Source organism: Lygodium microphyllum, chromosome 4 (assembly GCF_053477565.2).
Source record: "Lygodium microphyllum isolate KBCC chromosome 4, Lygodium_microphyllum_v1.1.10, whole genome shotgun sequence".
Classification (NCBI taxonomy): domain Eukaryota; kingdom Viridiplantae; phylum Streptophyta; class Polypodiopsida; order Schizaeales; family Lygodiaceae; genus Lygodium; species Lygodium microphyllum.
Window position 1 is genome coordinate 65,342,174 of NC_141138.1, and position 23,572 is coordinate 65,365,745.

A 23,572-nucleotide genomic window follows, 5' to 3' on the forward strand; every position below is an offset into this window, starting at 1 on the left:
ATAGGAAAAACAGCGTCTGTACCTTACACCAGCTGGAAGGGTGTCTGTCCTGTTGCTGCTTTATGGGAGGTTCTATACGCCCAGAGGGCCTCTATAAGTCGATCATCCCAATCACGACGATGTGCGGCAATCGTTCTTGTCAGGATCGAGCAGAGGATGCGATTGGTGACTTCGACTTGGCCGTTGGCTCTAGGGTAATAAGGAGTGGACTTGCGATGGCGGATCTTATACAACTCTGTCAACTCTTCCATGACTTTGTTGAGAAAATGCGTGCCTCTATCACTTACCAGCTCTAAAGGACTACCAAAACGGGTGATGATATTCTCGTACATGAACAGGGCCACGCTGTTACCATCATCCCGCTTTAGGGCTTTAGCTTCACACCACTTTGTAACATAATCCGTACATACGAGGATGTATCGGTTCTGTTTCCTTCTGGTAGGAGGATCGATCGGACCTACGAAGTCAATGCCCCACTTCTCAAATGGCTTTAAGGGAAGGATAGGTTGCAATGGCATGGCATTTGTCTTCGTGGGTTTCCCCATTCTCTGACAAGCATCACATCTTTTACAGTAATTATAAAAAACCCCAATAACCAATGTTGAGCTTGGTTAGAATGATACATTAGATACTATGATAAGAGATGTTATGAGGGTGGAGAGATTGATTGGGACTTATAAATCAAAGACTCGTAAAGATGATCATTCCTCAAATTCTGATTCACGCTCGTATTTTGATTCAAGATCAAAAAGTGAGAGTGAGGATGAGGATAGTGAGTCAAGTTCAAAATGAGAAGATGAATCCAGTGATTTGAATGATGAAGAGTCTAGCAAGAAGAAGCATAGGAAGATAAAGAGGAAATCACATTCATCAAAGAGCAAGAAGAAGAAGCCAAAGAATAAAACCAAGAAGACAGAGGAAAATGAATTGGATAATAGGCTTGAGTAGAAGTTGAAAGTCTTAGGTCTTTCTGAAACCACGAGGAAGGAAAAGTATTGTGAATTATGCCAAAGGAATGGTCATGAAACCAAAACTTGTTGGTACAATCCCAATGTTAAGATGGCACAACATATGCTAGTGATACAGTCTAGGCAAAGAGTTGTGTAGCCAGCTACAGTTTATCAAGTAATTGCTGACACAATGTCTCAAATACCCTTCATGGGACCTAAAAGAATGCCGGCACGATGGCCATAGGAAATTTTTTAGGTATAGTAGCAAATTGCTTAGATAGGAGCATGCCATTATTGTGGAGGTCGAGGAAACTTTGCAGCACCAAACTATGAACCATGGGCAAGGCATAGGACTAAGAGAGAAATGCCAGTAGATCAAGGATCCACAATACCTATAAGAGAATCCTATCAATAGCATGCACTTACCCCGGTCGTAGTAGTTCTCATAGAGCTACTTGAGCAAGATGAGTAAATGCAACTTCTTAAAGGTGTAGAGATTGTTGGTTATGAGAATACTCATCAAGAGCAAGATCAAGAAAGGACAAAGGAGATGTTAGGTGACCTAAATGCTATAAGTATAAATATTCAATGTAATTGTTCTAATTGCATTAAAGTAGAGGATTTTCTTGAAGAAGCTATGGTACTAGCTAAAAGTAAGCAAGTTAGGAAGCTGCAAAAAGTGGTAGAAAAAGCAGTACTTGAGGATTTTGACGATCAAGAGGGCCGAGGTACCCTGAATCCTAATTCGGGGGATCAACATCTTGAAGATAAGAATTTAGGAAAGTTTTAAGAAGGAGGTTCAAAAGAGTTGTTTTAGGCACTAGCAAGATGCTCTCTATAGTTAAGCTTGGATGAGATCTTAGAATTGATATCTGGGTTCAAAGAAAAGCTGCTCTAAAAGATTAGATAAAAGCAACAAGAGGTTCTTGAAGGTAGATCATTTTAGGATCAAGTAGTTCCTAAATGTTAGGCAATAATAGCCACACAAAAGAAAGTTGTGGATAATCACATTTGACTATTCAAGTTGAGTATTCAGGAAATAAGCATGATAATGCCCTGCTTAATGGGTGTTCATGAGTCAATATACTTCTTGAGAAGACGCATGTGGCAAGCTAGTATGAGGAATCACTACGAGCCTTATTTCAGGTTAAGGTAGAAAACTAGAAGAGACTACGGCCATTGGGTATCCTTAAGAACCAAAAAATATAGGTGATTAGCCACAATAAGTTTTGTTGTGCTAAGGATGTCAAAGATTGGGGACTTTTACAATATGCTCTTAGGTGGCCTTAATCTTGCTAAATTGAAGCAGGACTGGAGGAATGATTATGTATGCATCCCCAGAGGACTCAAGGTGATCAAAATATCAATAGTTAATAAGATAAACTTGAAGAGTATATCTAGACCTGTGGTAGCTTAGACTATCAACCTTGTAGATGAAGTGGAAGATGATGAGGAGAAATTATTCCTTTAAGAAAATCCTTATGTGGTTCTATTCTTTGAAATAGATGTTGATAACATTATTCAAAAATATCAGGAGTACCCTGGAATTGTTGGAAATGCACTTCTTAAACAACAAACTATTCAACCTACTGATCAAAGTTGGTCAAGAGTAAAATATTCTGAAGGTTCTTTTATAGGTCGGGAGTAGTTAGAGTTTCAAGATAGATCAGGAAGTGAGGAGTTTAAGGTGGTTTAGGACCTTGGAACTAGCTATCTTGAATTTGGGCAGCAATAAGAGAAACCTAAAAATTAACAAACTAAAGTGGACCTTAAGTGTATGGATAGCTTTGTTGTACTGGATGAGGAAGGACAAAAAGCCATTTTTCAAGCTAAGCAGAGGTATGAGCATACCATGACAAGATCTATAAGAGTGGTGGAAGATGAAGTACAAGATGTCAACCTAAATGAGAAAGGCAAGGGTAACCCTATCAAAATAAGCATCTATGTTGAGGAGACTTTCAAGAAGGATCTTATAAATTTGTGCCCTAGAATTTCAAGATATTTTTACTTGGGATTATAATGATATGAAGGGGTTTGATCTAGTAGTGTACCAACATAGGATCAACTTGAAGAAGGATGTTAAGCCAATAATTCAAAAGAGATATAGAATGAACCCAAATAATGCCAAGTAGGTTAAGGAAGAGGTTGAGAAATTGAGAGTTGGCTTTATTAAGCTTGTAAATGAAGTGACATGGTTATCCCACATAATAGTGGTACCTAAGAAGAAAGGGAAGATCAGGGTGTGTGTGGACTACATGAAACTAAATGTAGCTACTATTATCAATACTTGGAAAGTTTCCTAGAAAATTGAAACTCAAGTATGCCAGACCATTTATTATTTAGAAGGACCTTAGATAAGGCACTTTTTTATTGAAGGACCTGATGGGAATATATTGAAACCTGCAATGAATGGTTTTAGGTTAAAAATATTGGTTCAATCTTATTATACCTCTATTAACCTTATTATTCCTAGTTGGGGACATCAATTAGTAAAGCATAGTTACTTGTGTGAAGGGTCAAAAAGTCATAAAGTGAGATGAAATTTGGCACAAAGGAAGAATGCTCTAGTTAGACTTGGACTTGGTAATGCAGATGGAGCATAAAGGTGTTTGCTTCTCTTTCTCACCATCACCTTTGTAGGTCCATGTTGTTGCAAACATGATGGCACATACCCAAAGATCACTTGCATGCAAGCTAGCGCTCTCTAAATGTGCCAAGGAGGACATTGAGGATGATGATGATGTTGAGTATGGCAATGATGACAAACTTGAATAGCCCATAGATGGAGAGGTAACTCCTAAGAATGCTAACATTCTTCCTAGCTCAAGTAATATGGTTACGCCATTTGTGGATTCAATACTTGCTCTTGATATTGATGAGGTTGCATACCGAGAATGGCTGAAGAAAATTGGGGTGTTTGCATATGCATGTTTGCTGTGGGGAAAATGGTCTTCCAATGTTCATGCCTCAATTGAGTTAGATATACTTTAGTAAACAAATGGTTGTATTGTAGGAAAGATGGAATTGACAATTGAAATGCTTTTGCTCTTCCATTGAATATCAATCCTGAATACTAATTGGACATCTTGTAGATGTTTGGAGGAGTAGATGAATGTTGCATTTGGGGATCCCACAGGGGTGAGAAATGTTTTTGTTATTACAAGAAAGCTTGATGTAGTCCAAAAATTGCAACTTCATTGGTTTATGTTTTTTGTCAAGGCATGATAGCATAGCATGGAAGACTTATTGAATCATCTATTATACACAACATACCAATATACTAAATTGGGTAGGATTAATGTATGAAAGGATGATGGCAGAGATCAGAGTTTCTAAGTCAAATAAGGTTTTTCATAAATCTAGAATGGATTATTTCCTTGCCACTCTTTATGAGTATGCCATGTCTTTGCATCCAGAATTGACCCTAGAATATCTATTGAAGGTAAATTCACATAGTTGGTAGGATGATGTCATCAATGTAGATTTAAAGTCTGATGGCCATGAGCAATCTCAATAGGTTGATGCTATTATTGTCATGTGCTACTATTGTCATGTTTGACTATGATCATCCTTAATAGATATACAAGGCACTATCTAAGAGAAAGAGTGGAGGAATAGGAGGGCTTCTTACCTAAAAAACACCTACCTCCCTCAGGAGCATAAGACCCTCACCCGCCGCAGGTGAGTTTTTTCACACTCCACAGAGTGTAAGGGAGTATTGGGTTGGGGACCCCAATGTCCAAAACCACCACAATCCACAACTCATTTGGTTGTGCAAGCTCGAAATCATAAGAGCCATAATTCATCATTCACAAATCCAAAAGCAGTCATAACCATAAGACATTTTAACACAGTTGTCAATGCGATGTATAGAATCTATCCCCTTCATCAATTTTCATGTTCCTTTCTAAAAAGCATTTGATAGTACTAACATGATTTTACAAGTCTAAGTAAGTTCTAACTAATCGTGATCCTTTTCTTAGGTACTAACCTGATTATCTTCGTTTGGCCATCCATTGTGAATACAAGTTATAGCTGTAACCTTGATTTATTGTGGGATGGTTGGTTCTTCGGTTTGAGTGGGTTCGGAGTTAAATTCCGCTTGCGTTTTAGCATCATGATGAATTCCGTCAATAGCAACGGCCATTTCTCGCATTGGAGAGCTCTCTGAGTGTGACCTTGCTCAACACCTCGACGTCTCTTGGGAGCCATGGAAGAAGCTTGATGGGTTCGGGCAACGCTTCCACATAGGAGTGGAGAGAGAGAGAGAGAGAGAGAGAGAGAGAGAGAGAGAGAGAGAGAGAGAGAGAGAGAGAGAGAGAGAGAGAGAGAGAGAGAGAGAGAGAGAGAGAGAGAGAGGTTGATAGCAGCAAAGCTTCATTGTGTCAATAGCACAACAGAGAGACATCTGCATGGGTTTTTGTGTATCTATGTGTGTTTGATGTGACACCCTACTCTTGTTTATATAATAGTGAGAGGGGGGTAAAAGAGAGGGTGCTTGCTTTTTGGTGTTTTTTATGACATCATCAATGACAAAGATTTCGTTTTTTTCTACCTTGCAACTTGTTTGGATCATAACTTCATCATATGAACTCTAAATATAGTGAGTGCAATTTTTTTTTTCATAGTTTTAACTCTTGCACTTGAATATGCATCCTACAATTATAAAGATGGAATTTAGAATTGCAAAAATCTATTAAAAATAGATAAAAATAATGATTTTCATAAATTGCATTATTTTTATCGATCTTTTGTCTTGGACGACTTATTCCTTTCAAAATAAGTCATAGTATATATTTGGATCCATCTAAAGTGGGAATTAAGTAATCTAAACATGATACTAGAGATTTCAAACTATTCTTGTAAACCAATTCTGCTTCTTGTAAATCCTATAAAGATTCTGCAGTTTTTTTCCATGTGTGGATGTACAATATAAATCAATTTTCTTTGAAATGTATACGCACATTGTTTATTAAAATAAACTAAGTAATGGGGACATTACAAAAATGTTTTCTTGTTGGTTTCTTCTTTTTCTTCTTTCACACATAATACAACGGACACAAACTATCGATAAGATATAACATAAAGGAAAGTGGTCTACTAAGTCAAACATTGTATAATTGACTATACTAATCGACTGCTGCTATAATTATGCTAGCTATAGATAGTTGCAACAAACTAAATATAATAAGTCAAGAGCTATTTGAGGATCATAATGACCACTAACCGACTAAGTGTAGACATGTGGATCCATCTAGCTAGATGGTCCATCATCAATGCTTGCACATGTTGAGCTTGCTATCTCAATAACATAGTATTAGTTATTACATATCCCAAATTTGGAAGGCACAAATTTATCATTTGATTGCTTTTGGAAGCTAGAAGTTGGTTGTTTCGAAGTTTCGTTATAGATATTTAGAGAAGTTTTACTTAGCTATGGTATTTTTCACTAAGAAGTTTAGATATTATATTCTTTATGAGTCATTGGTGTTTTTCACCAAGGCTAAGGGGTTATGCCTACTGTTGAACAAGCTTCAACCCATTGATTGCCTAGCCAAGTGATTAATCTCTTTGCAAGAGTTTGACTATGAGATTTGAAGCAAGCTACCAAAATGGTAGGAAATTGTCAAATGTTTAGTATATATTGGTAGCCCTAAGGAAGAGTGGCCTAATATAAATGGATGCAAGGATCTATGCAAGATTAATACAAACTCAATCTCATGGTATGTGTCTATTATACATTATATATTTGTCTACCATGCTTTTCATTAATAGCTAGTATGTTGTATAGAAAGCACATGGATTAGGTTTATTACGGTTGTGTGGTATCTAATGAGGTCCATTCATTTCAAAGGAATGTCACGTTCAGCATGTGCGGGGTCATTTCCTTGGATGGCTTATTGGCAATAAGGATTTATGTACTAGATATTTGTGACAGAGAATTTTCCAAGATGATTTTGACTATGTAAAGCATTGCGATATTTGTAGAGACACAACACTAGGAAAAATTGTAAGCGACCACTTAATTACATTCTGGTGACCTTATCCTTTGAAAAGTGGGGCATTGATTTCATTGGACCTGTGCATCCTTTGTCTAAAACATGGAAGCATTATATCATTATGGCGATTGACTATTTCACGAAGTGGTCTAAAGCTTGTACTATGACGAAGGATAATGCCAAGAAAATGACTAGTTTTATTCATGAATACAATACTTTTCATTTTGGTCTAACCAAAGAATTGGTGTCAGATCATGGGACACATTTCTTGAATATGATTATAGAAGCTTTGAAAATTTAGCATAATACAACTACACCTTATAACCCCTAAGGGAATGGGTAGGTAGAGAGCACCAGTAAGCAACTTGTGGGGATTTTATCCAAGACTGTATCAGAGGGCAAGTGTGATTGGGATAAGAAACTTTATGTGGCTATTTGGTATTACAACATGACATTCAAAAGAGTGATGGACCACACCCCATTCAAGTTATTATACAAAAATTAAGTGTATCTTTCCCTTAGAGATTGAATTACCTACCATGAGATTTGCTTTAAATCCTTCCTTAGATGAGGCAAAGGCATTGCAAGAGTCGTTCATTTCCTTAGCACACCTTGATGAAATTAGATTCCAGACTTTGTCATATCAAGAGGTAAAAAAGAAGCGGATGAAAGTGCTATACAATATGTAAGCCAAGTAATATAAATTTGCTAAGGGTATATTGGTCTTGCGCCATGATGTTGTTGAGATATCGAGCTCCACTCGTGATATGCCAGGGTGACCGTTGTGCATTTATGTCACCGACTTGTTAGTTGCAGATGCGGTTGGTACACCGCCCATGAATAATAGCTAGATGACAGCTATCCTTATCTACTCTAGTTCGTGGCTCAGTTAGTATGCCACCTTAGTTAGTTGAGTTTGGTTTGAGACCCATATATAGGGTTCTTCTATTTCTTTGTATAAGAGTTCTTTTTGGCTTACACAACTAAGTAGAGGAAAACTGTTTTCAGCCTCCACCCTTGTGTGTATTCCCCCATTGTGCAAGCAAGAAAGCTACAAGTGAGACTCCTTTCTTCTCTCCCACAATCTTGACATGGTATCAGAGCCTTGTTCGTGGTAAGGAGCTCAAGAAAGCAAGCCAAGCTCGCGGTGTTCTGGTAAGAAGACCAGTGTTGCTTTCATTTTTCTGGTGTGGGAGCAAGTCTCTGCAGGTAGCACAGCCGGAAAGTGCAGGAGTGCATTGTCTCAGGTTGAGACACCCTTCGCGGTGAAGCAAGAGGGCAGTATATGCTGTGGGATAGGGCTTTAGCCCTAGATGACCATGTTTTTTTTATTTGAGGCCATTTCGGGGCCTATTTTGGAGGCGGAAGTTTTCTGCACGCACTCAGGAAAAGGCCCTGTTTTATGCTGTGCGACCACTGTTCTACAGGTCGGTGAAAAGTTACCACAGAAATTGCATCGTATGCTTGTGTGCAGAGACATTGGGAGTTACAAAATCATCCTTGGTTCCTGTTTATGCAAAATCATCACTAGGAAGTGACTGTGTGGTCAAATACCACTTTCGCCAGTTTTGCAGATTTGCCCTTGTGAGGGTGAAGCTGTGTTTTTTGCAGTGACAGAATTTTTTGCAGGGTTCTGTAATGGCGTCTGATTCTCTTTCACAGATTGTCATTGAAAAGCTTGACAAGAACAACTTCCAAGCATGGAAGTTTAGAATGACGAATTTCCTTATGGGAAAAGGATATTGGGAATTTGTTGTAGGAAATGAAGAAGAACCAGTTCTTCCTGATGTTCCCAATCAACAGCAAATGCAGGCATTTAAAGCATGGCATGAGAGAGCCAGGAAAGTTATGTATTGGATGTCTATCAGCATTTCAGACTCTATGATTGTGCATATTCAGGATGCAAGTACGCCAAAGGAGGCATGGGATACTTTGTCAAAAATGTATAGCACAAATACGCAAGCCAGGAAAATGCAGCTCAAGCAAGAGTTGCACAATGTGCAAAGAGAAAGTATGAGCATCAATGACTACCACATGAAGGTGAAGAAGATTGCAGATGCACTTGCTTCTATTGGGTCGCCAGTGGAAGATGATGATTTAGTCTCAGTGACCTTGAATGGTCTACGAAAGGATTATGCACAATTCCGAACATCCATTTCCGTCCGTGAAAGATTTCCTGATTTTGAGGAGTTGATTGCTCTTCTAATTTCTGAGGAGCAGAGAAATGGTGGTGCATCTTCTTCAGGAGGAACTTCAAAAGAAGTTGTTTTCTACTCAAATGCTGGAAGAGGTAGAGGCAGAGGTAGAGGAGGCCGATTTGGAGGTCGTGGTAGAAATCAGAATATGCAGGAAACTCAAGAAAACCAGTCCTATGGAGGAGGACGTGGTAACTCTAGAGGCAGGGGAGCCAAAGAGGTCGTGGTGGATGGCAAAGAGGCCAAAATGCAAACAGTAATGTTGAATGCTACTACTGTGGTAAAATAGGTCATATGGCTAAAGACTGCTATAAAAAGCAGAATGACATCATGAATGGAAAACTGCAACAATGAAATTATGCATCTTCTAGTAGATAGGGTGATGACAGAAATGAGCATTTGTTTATGGTGCAACACATGAACAATTCTGTGACAAGTGCAGAAGAAAGCAACGAAGTGTGGTATGTTGACTCAGGTGCATCAAATCACATGACAGGTCATGCAGAATGGCTGGAGGATGCAAGAAAAATGGAAAAACCAGGATTTGTGGAGACTGGTGATGATACTGCACATCCTATTGTGCAGATTGGAAAAATTCCTTTGTCTATGCAGGATGGGAAAAAGAAATACCTGTCCGATGTATTTCATGTCCCGAATATCACCAAGAATCTGGTTTCTGTTGGTCAAATGGTTGAGTAGGGCTTGCAAGTCAGATTTAATACTCATGGATGCTTTGTTGAGGATATGAAAAATAAAGGTCGCTTGATAGCAAAAGGAAAGAAGAAGGGCAGAATGTTTACGTTGGATGTAGACATGCCTGAATTGAGTGCAGCAATGTTTGCACATGGGACCGGTGTAGTTGCAGATATTGATATCTAGCATAAACGCATTGGTCATGTTAATGTACATCGACTTAAATCAATGCAGGCCCAAAATATTGTTGCAGGATTGCCTAAATTCAAGGTTGCAGAAATGCATAAGGTATGTGAAGCCTGTCAATTTGGAAAACAGGCAAGAAAACCATTTCCTAGACATGTTCAAGAGAGTAAGAAGCCGTTGGAATTAATCCACTCTGATGTGTGGACTACTAAAGCTGCATCTCTTGGAGGCTGTCATTATTTTGTCACTTTTATTGATGACTATAGCAGAAAAGTTTGGGTGTATTTTATAAAAAAGAAAAGTGAAGTTTTTGGGCATTTCAAAACTCTTAAAGCTATGGGTGAAAAAGAAACAGGCCTGCAAATAAAATGCCTAAGGTCAGATGGAGGGGGGGAGTACCTCTCAAATGAGTTTGCAAGGTTCCTGCAGGAGCATGGCATAAAGCAGCAATATTTATGCAGTCATACCCCACAACAAAATGGAATTGCAGAAAGGAAAAACAGGCATATTGGAGAGGTATCTCGTGCCATGCTCAATGAAAAAGACTTGCCAGATTTTTACTGGGCTGAAGCGGTTGCTACAGCAGTCTACATAATGAACAGGACTCCCACTGCAGCAATACATGGGATGACTCCAGAGGAGAGGTATACTGGTAGGAAACCAGATATTTCTCATTTGAAGATTTTTTGTTGCATTGCCTATGTTCATGTGCGAGATGAGTTGAGATCCAAGTTGGATCCAAAAGCTGAGAAGTGCATCTTTATTGGTTACTCTTTGCAGCAGAAAGGATATAGATGCTATAACCCTTCTACTCGTAAGTTTACAATGAGCAGAGATGTTGTTTTTTATGAGATGACTAGCTGGTATAAACCAGTAAATGTGATTGATAATGTAGATGCACAAAATGGTAATGCCGCACAGAATTCACAGCAGCAGTCACAAGATATTAGTGGACCTGGAGCGTCCTCTAGCACTGGTTCACATTCTTCGCCATGGACAGGCAGATTGAGATTAGGAAAATCTTCTCAAAGCAATGCAGATAGTGGTATGCAAGTTTCATGAAAAGGAAAAGAGAAGGTAGATCAGCCCATGTTTGATGTGAATGCAGGTCACTCTTATGTGGATGGTGAATCCAGTGGCTCAGAACAGAGCATTGATGATGAGTTGGGTATTCCTTCTATTGTTACACCTAGAGTAAGGAAGACCAAGGATGTTTTGAGAGCACCTGGGAGTGAACCTACTTTGCGCAGGTCTACCAGAGCTAGGTATCCTGTGGATAGGCTGAAATATGATGGATTTACAGCCATTCACTATGCATATATGGTCAAAGTGATACAGGAACCAGAACCCACTTCTTTTGAGCAAGCCATGGGAAAAGAAAAATGGGAGAAAGCCATGGATGAAGAAATGGATGCCTTGGAAGCAAATGCTACATGGGATTTGGTATCTTTGCCTAAAGGTGAAAATGCAATTGGCTATAAGTGGGTTTATAAGGTGAAGCACAATGCAGATGGTTCTGTGAACAGATTCAAGACAAGATTAGTAGTCAAGGGGTATGCACAAACATATGGCATTGACTATGAAGAAACTTCAGTCCGGTTGCAAGGATGGCAACCGTAAGAGCAGTCATTGCTATGGCTACATCAAAGGGATGGTCTTTACATCAGATGGATGTAAAGAATGCCTTCTTGCATAGTGATTTGCAAGAAGAGGTTTATATGGAGCAGCCACCAGGTTATGTGCATGCTGTTCATCCTGAGTTTGTTTGCAGGTTGAAGAAAGCCTTGTATGGCTTGAAGCAAGCACCTAGAGCATGGTCTGACAAGATAGGACAGTATCTTGTCACTATTAGCTTTCAAATTTCCAAGGCAGATTTCTCACTTTATGTGAGAAAAACAGAGAAATGTATTATGCTACTTGTCATTTATGTTGATGATTTGATTATGATAGGTGACAGTGATGAAGATATCCTTCATGTGAAAATGCTATTGAAGCAGAAGTTTGAGATGAAGGATTTGGGAGAGCTGCATTATTTCTTGGGCATTGAGGTGATTAGATCACCAAGTGGGATACAGCTCTTGCAGAGGCAGTTTGGATTGGACATGCTGTCCAAATATGGGATGACAGGCTATAAGCCTATTTCAGTTCCTTTGGAGCAGAATGTGAAGCTGAGCGCAAATGCAGGTGAGGTTCTGGAAGACCCTACTATGTACAGACGCATAGTAGGAAGTTTGATTTATATGACTATTATCAGGCCAGATTTGAGCTACGCTGTTGGATTGGTAAGTCAGTTTATGCAGGCTCCAAGGAAACCACATTTGGATGCGGCTAGACGCATACTCAGATATGTGAAGTCCACATTGCAGTATGGACTATTTTATGAGACTGGGGTTCAGATACAGTTACATGGATACACTGATGCTGATTGGGCTGGTAGTATTTCTGATAGACGATCTACCAGTGGATATGTGTTCTCTTTGGGAGTGCTGCAGTCACTTGGAGCAGCAAGAAACAGCCTATAGTTGCCTTGTCGAGCACAGAGGCTAAGTACAGGGGTGCAGCAATGGCTGCATGTGAGGTAGCTTGGTTGCATAAGCTACTTTATGATATGCATTAGCCTACAGATGGGCTAGTTGTCATTTATTGTGACAACATGAGTAGTATACACTTGGCAAATAACCCAGTCTATCATGCTAGAACAAAGCACATTGAGGTGCATTATCACTATGTGCAGGAGAGGGTTTTACTAGGTCTTATTGATCTAGTTTATGTCAGCACAGAGGATCAGGTAGCTGACATATTTACGAAGGCATTGGGCGCAGAGAAGCTGCACAAGTTCAGAGACCTGCTTGGTATGTAGGAAGTGGGATTGAGCTCGAGGGGGAGTGTTGAGATATCGAGCTCCACTCGTGATATGCCAGGGTGACCGTTGTGCATTTATGTCACCGACTTGTTAGTTGCAGATGCGGTTGGTACACCGCCCATGAATAATAGCTAGATGAGAGCTATCCTTATCTACTCTAGTTCATGGCTCAGTTAGTATGCCACCTTAGTTAGTTGAGTTTGGTTTGAGACCCATATATAGGGTTCTTCTATTTCTTTGTATAAGAGTTCTTTTTGGCTTACACAACTAAGTAGAGGAAAACTGTTTTCAGCCTCCACCCTTGTGTGTATTCCCCCATTGTGCAAGCAAGAAAGCTACAAGTGAGACTCCTTCCTTCTCTCCCACAATCTTGACAGATGCATGTCGTGAGCTATTTCTAAGAGAGTTAGAACCTAAGTGGGATGACCCTTATAAAATTGTTCATATAGGGAAGAATCACTCTATAGCCCTTTTAGCAAACCTTCAAGGGGTAGAGTTTAAGACCAAAGTAAACCTCAATAAGCTGAAGCCCTATTATGTGTAGGGGTTGACACAGGACTTAGTGCCTTTGCACGTCTTCTAGGATCCAACTTAAACTTACAGAGTGTACCAAGGCTATTAGATGGGAAAAGTAATTCCTTATCTTGAGTATTCATACTTAGAGTAATGCTACCACCAAGGCAGAGTCATTTGGTGGAGTAAGGGTTACCACATTATTGAGTGGCTAAACACATCTTTCACACAGGGCATTGGGGTATATTTCCATCATTATCGTGGGGTTCTTTCTAGTGTTCCTATTGAGCTTTTTGAGAAAGGAGGGATTGTACCTATCACACATCCCCTCTCTTGATTAGACTTTGATTATCATAAGTATAAGTAGGTTGATTGAAATGGCTTGGCACATCAATGAAGCCTTGGTCTATACTTTGTATTTTGATGGAGCTTCCCAAGGCTAAGCATGCGAGTGTAGGGGTTGTCATTAAAGATCTTTGCCATAGAGTGATCATGAAAATAGGAGTATATCAAGACATCCCTTTTACTAATAATATGGCTCAATACAAGGACTTACTCAAGGGGCTAAATTTAGCTAGACGTAGTGGTATTTGTCATTTATTGGGTGAGAGGAGATTCATAGTTAGGTGATCAACAAATTGAATGGGATCTACAGTGTGAGGGATCCCATTCTATGGATATACTATTGTGCAGCCATGGGCATATTCGAGATCTTTGAGTTAGTGGCTTGTCAACTGATTCTTTTGTCAGTGGAATGGCTTTGCAGATTCCCTGGCTAATTATGCCTTTGTTGAAGATGCATTTCTTAACTATGGTCTTGAGAGTCTTCTAAAATTACTTGAAGATATTAGCCTAGGGCTATTTTGGGGACTATTTAGACATGTCCTACTTTGGCCGTCGATGGTTAGTGTGGATAATGAGTCAAGTAGCAATTGATTATCTTACGATCCTTTTCTAGATACATTAGATTTTTCAACATCATATTTGTCGAATGTCCCTTGCTATTTATGCATGGGGTTTGGCCAATAACTTGATGCATCTAGTTTAGTGCTTGAGTGGCCCATCCCTTGGTTTGAGTTCTATGCTTCAGAAGAGATCTTAAGATAATGAAGGGACTAACTTAGCATTAATATTATTGAGATTGTTATTTTCTTGAGATATTCATTAGGCTAAGAGGGCCAATTTTCTTGGTTCAAGTGCTTTTAACTTGTGGGTTGTTATTTGAGTTTATTTTTGTAGATTAGTCCATTCCTATCCCAAGACAATGTTTTGTATGTCAATGAGGATAATTTCAATCCCAAGTGTCTCTACCTCCTTGTCTCTTGTTGTTGGTTTCTACTTTATGTTTTGGGAGGAAGGTGAAAGGATCACTTGTGTGTCATCTTCAAGGATTTGGGGCTAGGACTTGGGCACAGGATTAAGTGTCTTGCTGAGTGGAATGCCTTGATTGCTAGTTTCTTGCTTGAAGGTGCTCATAGAATGATCTTGGTATCCTTGTCAGTTTGATGGTCAATAAGTGTCTACCTTTCTTCTACGACACCTAGTTAAGAGGATTCGGTTTGAATGCTTATCATGATAAAGTCCCCTAGTGTGCAAGGTATTGGGTTTTGAGTGCTAGGTTTTAAGTGCAGCTTGTGGGCTGAAAATTGTTGCAAGTCCCATCATAAAGAAGCAAAATGAAAAAAGAAGATAATTACTGCCTTATGAGGGCTTGGTAGGTTCTTGGGTTTGAGTCACACTCGAGGTCGATGCCCTATCCTCCTTGGGATAGGACCTAACTGTGGGGTTAAAAGAGGGGGGGGACACAAAATATCACATCTATGTGTCACCTTCCGAGGTTCTCATAGATTTATGGATTTGAGTTAAGGACGATGCCTTGATCTCCTTGGGACATTACAATGTCAAAGAAATGGCCAACAAGCCATCCCTACTGAGGAAAAAAAAGACAGAAAAGAGAAACCTCTATTTAATGTTGGATTGAAAGCAAATTTCTCATGGTGTAATGGGTTTAGTGTTTATTTTCTTTGGTATTAGTGGGTCCTAGTTGATAGGGAGTTAGTTTGGGTCCCTTGTGAGCCTTATGTATAGGTGGGTTATCCTCTAGGTGGTTATTCGGCTCGGCTCGGATGTCATTTGGATCACCTTGTGAGTGTTTAATAGCAAGGATAGTTATTGTAAATCATTTCCTTGGGGGAACCCTTATTTCTTGGTCCTCGTCCTAGCCATTGGATCCATGGTCTATGGGGTTGAATGTTTTACCTTTTCTCTGTTCTTTAGTTGCCTCTTTTCTTGTTAAGTGTACTTTCACGTTTTCTATTGTGTTGATAGGTTTGGTTCATGGATTCAACGGGCTTGGTCCCACTTTCTCGTAGTTGCCAATGAGAAATGGATTTAAAGCCATACTTTATGACATTTTAGAGGCTCGAGATACTTGATCAATTTATCCTTATTTTTTGCGATTCTATAAGGTGTTTTTAGTGAAAAATGCAATTTAAAGCTTAAATTAGTCATTTATACAAAGGGTTTGAGACGCACGATGCAGGTCATTTTAAAGCTAGAGGCAAAGTGGAGTGCAAAGTCAAGTCTACAAACAAGGAAGAAGTGTCCAACCATCTTTTGAACATTAATTATACACGTTTAAGATAAAATTTTATGCCGAGAGACCTTAACTTATGGAGGAACATGGAATGGGCAGCCAAGAAGCCCAGTCCAAAATTGCCTAAGATTTGAAGGGATGTGAGCCAATTTTGAAGGAGTATGGCTAAAAGGGAAGAGTCACATTAATCAAAACATGAAGAAAAAGAAATCATGGAGAAGGAGAGAAGAAGATGGAGGAAAATTGGGCCACAACATTTCATGCTTCTCTTGATTACTATGCACAATCAAATCCGTGGGAGATCTACATGATGCTGTATGAAGATTTGTTGTGCCTGGTGTTCTTTTCTTCATTGTGATCATATAAAACATGATAAACAAGCTTGTTGATGTTACAAGATAGATTTTCTTGCAAGAGAATTCCTTTTTCCTTGGTGTTCCTCTCGGGGCTCCATGTTTTTGGTGCGCAGCCGGGGAATCTTGCGCCATCAACAAGCACCAGAAGAGGCTGAAAATGAAGGAAATGGCATTGCCAAGAAGAGAAGAATTCAATGGATTTTTGTAAAGTTCCTTCTTCCACTGAAGAGTTGGAATTTCTCATAATCAAAGCCACTTTCCACAAGAAGTTCATCCCACAATGGCGGAACTGTTTGGGAACAAACTTAAGAGCAGAAACAGAGAGAATGACCATCCATGGAAGATTTGGCATTCATTGAGAAGTTTCCAGATAACATCAAGTGGGAGATTGTGAAGAAGCTTCAGGAGTCTTGGTCTGTAGAGGTTCACAAAGACAAGAAGGAAAAGAGTTGGAATTTGTTTGTGGATGCTCAACAGCAAGATACATGGGATGCTTGGTGTACTGATAATCTTCTATTTGTTCAATTAGCAACCCACTGGAAGTTGGTAGACAGAGTGTTTTTCACAACATACACTGTTGAAACCATCAGAAGCTGGCATTACTATGATGATGGCACCACCACAATGCTCAGACGTATGCATTTTGACACCTTCAGAACCGAATACCTTCCTCTGTGCAGTGGCATGAAAGCAGAATTCAGGGAGATTGAAAAGAAAGAAGTAGAAGAAATGTTGGCAAGAGAGTCCTCCAGAGACTGAAGCCTTCTATTAACCCTCTGTGGAGCACTAACAACATAGTGGAGCCAACCCCCTGATGAATGATGCAATAAAGAGGCAAGCGTTAGAACGAGTCTAGAGGTACGTGAGAAGAGAGAAAGCAAAAATCAAGGCTGAGAATGAGCTCGCAGTAGAAGCTGCCTTTGACGCCCTTGCGGAACTCTTTACAGAAGTCCCAATGGCACATCAAGCCCTTCCTCCTCCTGCTGGAGGTCCACTTCCAAGCCAGATCCGTCCTGGAAATATTGATGACAGGCCAGCGAATGTAGTCCCATTGCCAGTTTTTAAGGGAGAGTACAATGAAGACCCCGATCTTCATGTAGCAGAGTTTATGGTAGCATGTGTGGCTAACAATGCCAGAACCCCTGAGCATTGGTTAGCAATATTCCTCGCCACTTTCAAGGGCGCGGCGTTTCAGTGGTATGAGAGACAAGCAGCAGGAACTTTTGGCACATGGGACGACCTGAAGTTGGCCTTCCTCAGTAAATTCAGGCGTGAAGGTTTTGAAGAGCGGATGAGAGAGGAATTCATGAACCTAAGTCAGTCCTCTGGAGAAAGAGTAGAAGCCTATGTCTCACGAATGGAATCCATCTTGAAGAGATGGACTAACCATAATCTAGATGATGGCATTCAGAAGGGGGTGTTTCTCAGAGGATTACAACCAGAAGTCCGTAAGTTTGTGGAGCTGCAAAGACCAGCCACCCTGCAAGCTGCAACAGAAGGTGCAAGACTGTACGATGAAGTGGAAGCTCGATTAGCAATGAATACAGGAAGAGGAGTCCTACCTCCTCTGATGCCAGGAATGATGTACCCATTCAATGTAGTTCCTGGGACTGTTCCCTATCCCTACCAACAGATGCCCCCGGTATCACAGTATAGTGCACCAAATCCACAGTGGCCACAATCCATGCCTCAAATGGTGGTTCAACCACAACAACAATGTCCCAACCAATTTCCTCAATGCCAAATCAGCAGCAACAGTGGAATCCTACCAACTGGAGCCAACAGCCAACAGTTCAAACAGGAGCTCTGAATCAGAACCAGAACAGAGACCCCTCTGTACCAGCCCAACCCGTTTATGCAGTGATTACAGAGACTCCTCAAAACCCTCCTGCCAGTGCCTCAGGAGGTGAAAGCTTGAAGGACTACTTATCTAATTCAGTTGCAAACATAAAAAAGGAGTTGATGGATGTGATTACAGAGCAGCTACAGACGCTGAAAGTAAACACAGCAAGCATATCCAACGTTGCAGGAGCAGGAAGAGATGTGATGTGGTCAAATACTTGGTGTGGTAAGTGTCATCAAGCGGGCCATTTAGCCACCGAATGTACACGAAAACCAACTATTCCTGGGGCCTTCTGTTCCTACTGTTTGCGGAAGAACCATACAGAGGACATTTGCTCTCTAAAGGAGATGCATGATAGGAGAAGGAAGGAAGAAGACGCAAGATTCAACTTGTTGGAATCCAAAATGACAACACAAGATATTGGACCCAAGCCTAGAGAGTTTGGTCCTAATTTCGGACCCAGAAGATTTCCCTCTCAAAGTTACAGAGGAAGACAGTCTGGCGGTATTAAGAGATCAGAAGTGGAATGTTACAGATGCGGAGAAAAGGGACACATCTCACCAAATTGTCCAAATCCTAGAACGTCAGTGGATTACAAGCCCTTATGCAGTCGATGCAAAGGAGAAGGCCACACTGCAAAAGACTGTCCAAGCCCAGCCCCAGTGAAAAATAGCGCTACTGATAGTCCGGCCAAGGCCCAAGAGCCTACCTCCAATTTGGTGGAATTGGAAGTTGCTGCCATCACGCGTGCAAAGCAGAAGGGACCACCTATCCAGAAATAAAATAACCCTCCTGCCAGAACAGTGAAGTTCAATCTTCCATCAGAAGAACAGAACATAACAGAGCCTAACAGTGCCGTACCGAGCACTACAGTGCCACAGAGAGTTACAGAGACAGGACCAGAGGTCCAGGATACAGAAGAGGAGGAAGTGCCACAAATGAAAGAAGAAGTTTCCATGATGCCCCTGTTGGAAGAAAGAGGGAAAATGAAAATGGGTGTTGCCCCATTCCCTAACCGGTTAGAGAATCCAATTGATCCTATTAAGGAATACGATCTAGTCAGAGATCTAGATACCTTTAGACCAAATCTCACATTCCGACAATTATTGATGTTGTCTCCTAGTTGTCGGAAAAGGTTCAAAAGTATACTGACAAGAAGACGTGGCTTAAAGATTGCTTCTTCAACAGCAACAAAGTCCAACAAGGCTCCAGAGCCTGTCAAAGAAGTGGACGTAGCTAACGCCTTTTTAGATCCGGGTACTCCAGAGACTAGCGCGTGGATAGAAGGCTGCTTCATTGGAAATGCACTGATTGATGGAGGCTCATCAATAAACATTATGACGGATGTTACAATGAAGGATCTAGGCTTACAAGGTGTGCAACCCACCCAATGGCTCATCAGACTGGCGGATCAGAGTAGAATCAAGCCTTTGGGCATTCTCCCATATGTGAAGACTACAGTGGCTGGAAAAGATTATTGGCTAACCTATTTGGTGGTGAAGCCAAACTCTTATGGTACATCCTATCCTCTGTTACTAGGCAGACCATGGCTTTTTGAAGCCCGAGCAAGGACGGATTGGTTCAAAGGAACCTTGACCTTGGGTAGAGGACCCAATAAAGTGGTGCTGAAGCTATATGGTTCTCAAAAAGGACATGGATCCACCTCCTTGGAATTATCTTCTGACTCCCCTAATGAGGCTACGGATGGAACATCAGCAGACGAAGATGCTGTCAAACAGATCCTTCCCAAGAAAACAGTGGCACATTCCTTAACAGTGGATACTGTAAGCCGACTTCCAAAAGATGCAAAGCCATTATCAATGGGTGAATACTTCCTGCCTGAACCAGGAATGACTTCTGAAATCACTTCTGACAGTGAGATAGAAGCATGGATGTATTGCTCTCCCTGTTACATGGCCATAGCAGAGCCAGAGACAGAGGCAGGAGAGGAAACAGAGAATCTGTTCTTCTGTTACAGAGCTCCTACAGAGACAGAGACAGAAGCAGAAGCAGAAGCAGACGCAGAGACAGAAGCAGAAGCAGAGACAGAGACAGAAGAGGATGGATATGATATGGACGAAGAAGATTATGAAAGTGAAATGGAAGAGTCTATCTCACCTGAAGAGGATACATTTGAAGAAGAAGTTCCAGAAGCATCAGAAACAGATGAGCTCATGCTATGGGACAGAATGGTGATGGTACCATTTGGGCTAATAAATGGATCTTCTCATATACAAAATCTTTATAAGACGTGGATTAAGAAGAACAAGCCGTCTTTCAACAGTGGCTCATGCCGTCCTAACCCATCCTTGCCAAAGAAAGATGATGATGATGCACCGTGCCAACAAGCACCAATCCCACCAACCCAACAGGCATCAGAGGGTCCCTGTTATGTGACGTTCCCGGATGCGTCATCAGAAGATGAGTCTTCAAGTCAAGAGGTAATTAATCTTGAAACCAAACCCGAAACGGCTCTAATCCCATTCCAACATCTCAAAGAGCAACCTAAGTCTCCACCAAAAGAAGAAGTTGGTTCTAGTGGGACATCAGAAGAGGACACCACTCCCTTGAAGGAGTCGGATCTGTATCCAGAAGCAGTCCATGGGACCTTCATCCGTGAAGTAGAAGGTGAAAGGCAATTAACCTTTGTGGATGCAGAAGGCACTGAACGCCACTTGAAGGTGGGTAACAGTCTCCCAGAAGAGGAGTTGTCAACCTTGTACAACTTGTTGAAAGAGAATTTGGACGTATTTGCATGGTCCTATAAAGACCTAAAGGGGATTGATCCCACAATATGTCAACATCATATTGACTTGGAGCCTGATGCCAAGCCAGTACGGCAACGACAGAGGCGAATGAACCCGAATTATTCCACATTGGTGAAAGCGGAGCTGCTGAAGCTTTTGGAAGCCGAGTTCATCTATCCAGTGGCAAATAGTGAATGGGTTTCACCCATCGTGGTTGTACCCAAGAAGAATGGCAAATTGCGAATATGTGTGGATTTCCGAAAGCTCAATTCCAAGACAAAGAAGGATCACTTTCCTATCCCTTTCACAGACCAACTGTTGGACACAGTGGCAGGACATGAGCTTTATTCCCTTCTGGATGGATTCAGCGGATATAACCAAGTCCAAATCGCGGAAGAAGACCAATCCAAAACAACCTTCACCACAGAATGGGGGACCTACGCTTACCGAGTGATGCCGTTTGGACTCTGCAATGCCCCTGCTACTTTCCAACGAGTCATGATGGCCGCATTTCAAAATCATCTACACGACTTCATTGAGGTATATTTGGATGACTTCTGTGTCTATAGTTTGATCCGTGAACACTGGGAACACCTGGAACAATGTTTTGACCGATGCCGGGAGTATGGGATTTCCCTCAACCCCGACAAATGCATCTTTGGGGTTTCTTCTGGAGTTCTGTTGGGCCACATTGTCTCTGCACAAGGGATATCAACAGACCCTGCAAAGATCGAAAAGATCGCAGCTCTCACAGCACCCACCAACCTCAAACAGTTGAGGGGATTCCTAGGCCATGTGGGTTACTACAGAAGGTTCATAGCCCATTTTGCAACAAAGGCAACCTCCTTGCACAAGCTCCTGAGGAAAGATGCAGAGTTTACTTGGACGGAAGAATGTGACAAAGCCTTCCACACTTTGAAGCAGTGTCTGATAGAGGCACCCATTCTGCAACCGCCTGATTGGACGAAAGAGTTCCATGTACACACTGATGCATCAATTGAAGGCTTAGGTGTTGTCCTTTGCCAGAAGGGCCCTTCGAAGTTGGATCAACCGATCTATTACGCAAGCCGAAAAGTCACTGATAGGGAACGGAACTATACAGTGACAGAGCTGGAGTGCTTGGCAATGGTGTTTGCCCTAGAGAAGTTTCGCCACTACCTCCTATCTACCCACTTTAAATTTTATGTGGATCATGAGGCCCTGTCCTTCCTGATGAACAAAGCAGATGTGAAAGGACAAATGATGAGATGGCTCCTTTTATTCCAGGAGTTCGACTTTGAGGTGATTACTAAGCCTGTTCGTTCCCATGTTCTGGCTGATCATCTGTCGCGTATCCCACAAACTGCAAACGAGGAGCAGGATGATCCAGACCTCCCTGATGCTTCCCTATTCTTGGTAGAAACTGTAACTCCCTGGTATGCAGACATTGCCAATCTGCTGGCAACCCAAGAGTATCCTCCTGGTATTTCTAGTCGGGAGAGGAAGAAGCTTATGCTAGAATCAGCCCCATACACCCTGCTAGGTGGTGCACTGTACAAGAAAGGCAAAGATGAAGTGCTCAGAAGATGTGTTGCAGGAAATGAGATTGGGATTGTTCTGAAGGCTTGCCATGACGAGCCATGTGGAGGTCACTTTGCAGGAGAAGCTACAGCCAGGAAGGCTCTGCTAGCAGGATATTGGTGGCCTACAATTCACAAAGATGCCCCTCAAACCCTTAATAAAATAAGTGATTTTCATCTTTACTGATGGTGTAGTCCCAACATCTAGTATGTCTCAAAGAGTTTTATCCTTTCTAAACATGGCTAAAAATTCAGTCCTTAATGCATCATATGTGTTAAATGCAACCATGCTATAACTACTAAACCAATCCATGGATTTTCCTTTCAAGGTTGCTACAAACTGTTGCTTCTTAACTTGATCTACATACATCTAATTGAACCCACTTGGTGTCCCCATTGTGTCTCAAACTAAGCCATATGGAAGTCGGGATCTTCCTCCTTTTTTTCTAAAAAATTAGAAGCTCTCACCTTCGAATTGATAAGCTAATCCGAATTCATTGTACTTTGTTTTTGGGACTTTTTCAGTTGTGGTAAAGGGTTAAACTTCAGAGACTTCTTTATATTAGAACTCTTGCTCTCCACAATAGCACTGTCCTCCCAAGTAATATATACTATAATCTTTCAAATGCCTATTGAGGAGAAGTATCTTGGTCTTTAGGAGGCAGTATTGTTTCCTCATCATCTAATGCACTTGATAGGCTTGAAGGAGTTTGAGGGGTTGGAGAAGATTCTGTAGAGATAGCATGGGAATGGTATATCGTTACAGTACTTGCAAAGATATTCACATCCTCATAGTCCTATCTATTATTTGTAAACTATTCTTCATCCAACCTACCTAATTCTCTTGTTTATTCTCTATTATTTAGCACTACATCCTAATGCTATTGTCTTTCCAATGGTTTCCTTAATTCTCAAGATATACTACTTGTTAAAATAGGGTTTGATAAATATGGGTAATTTTTTAACCTATATGTTGTCCATGAAAGGCACCTTGCACATCTTCAGTGCCATTACCATCGTACACTCCTACAACCAATTCCTGTAGTAATTGCTTCCATGCCTAATGCCTAAA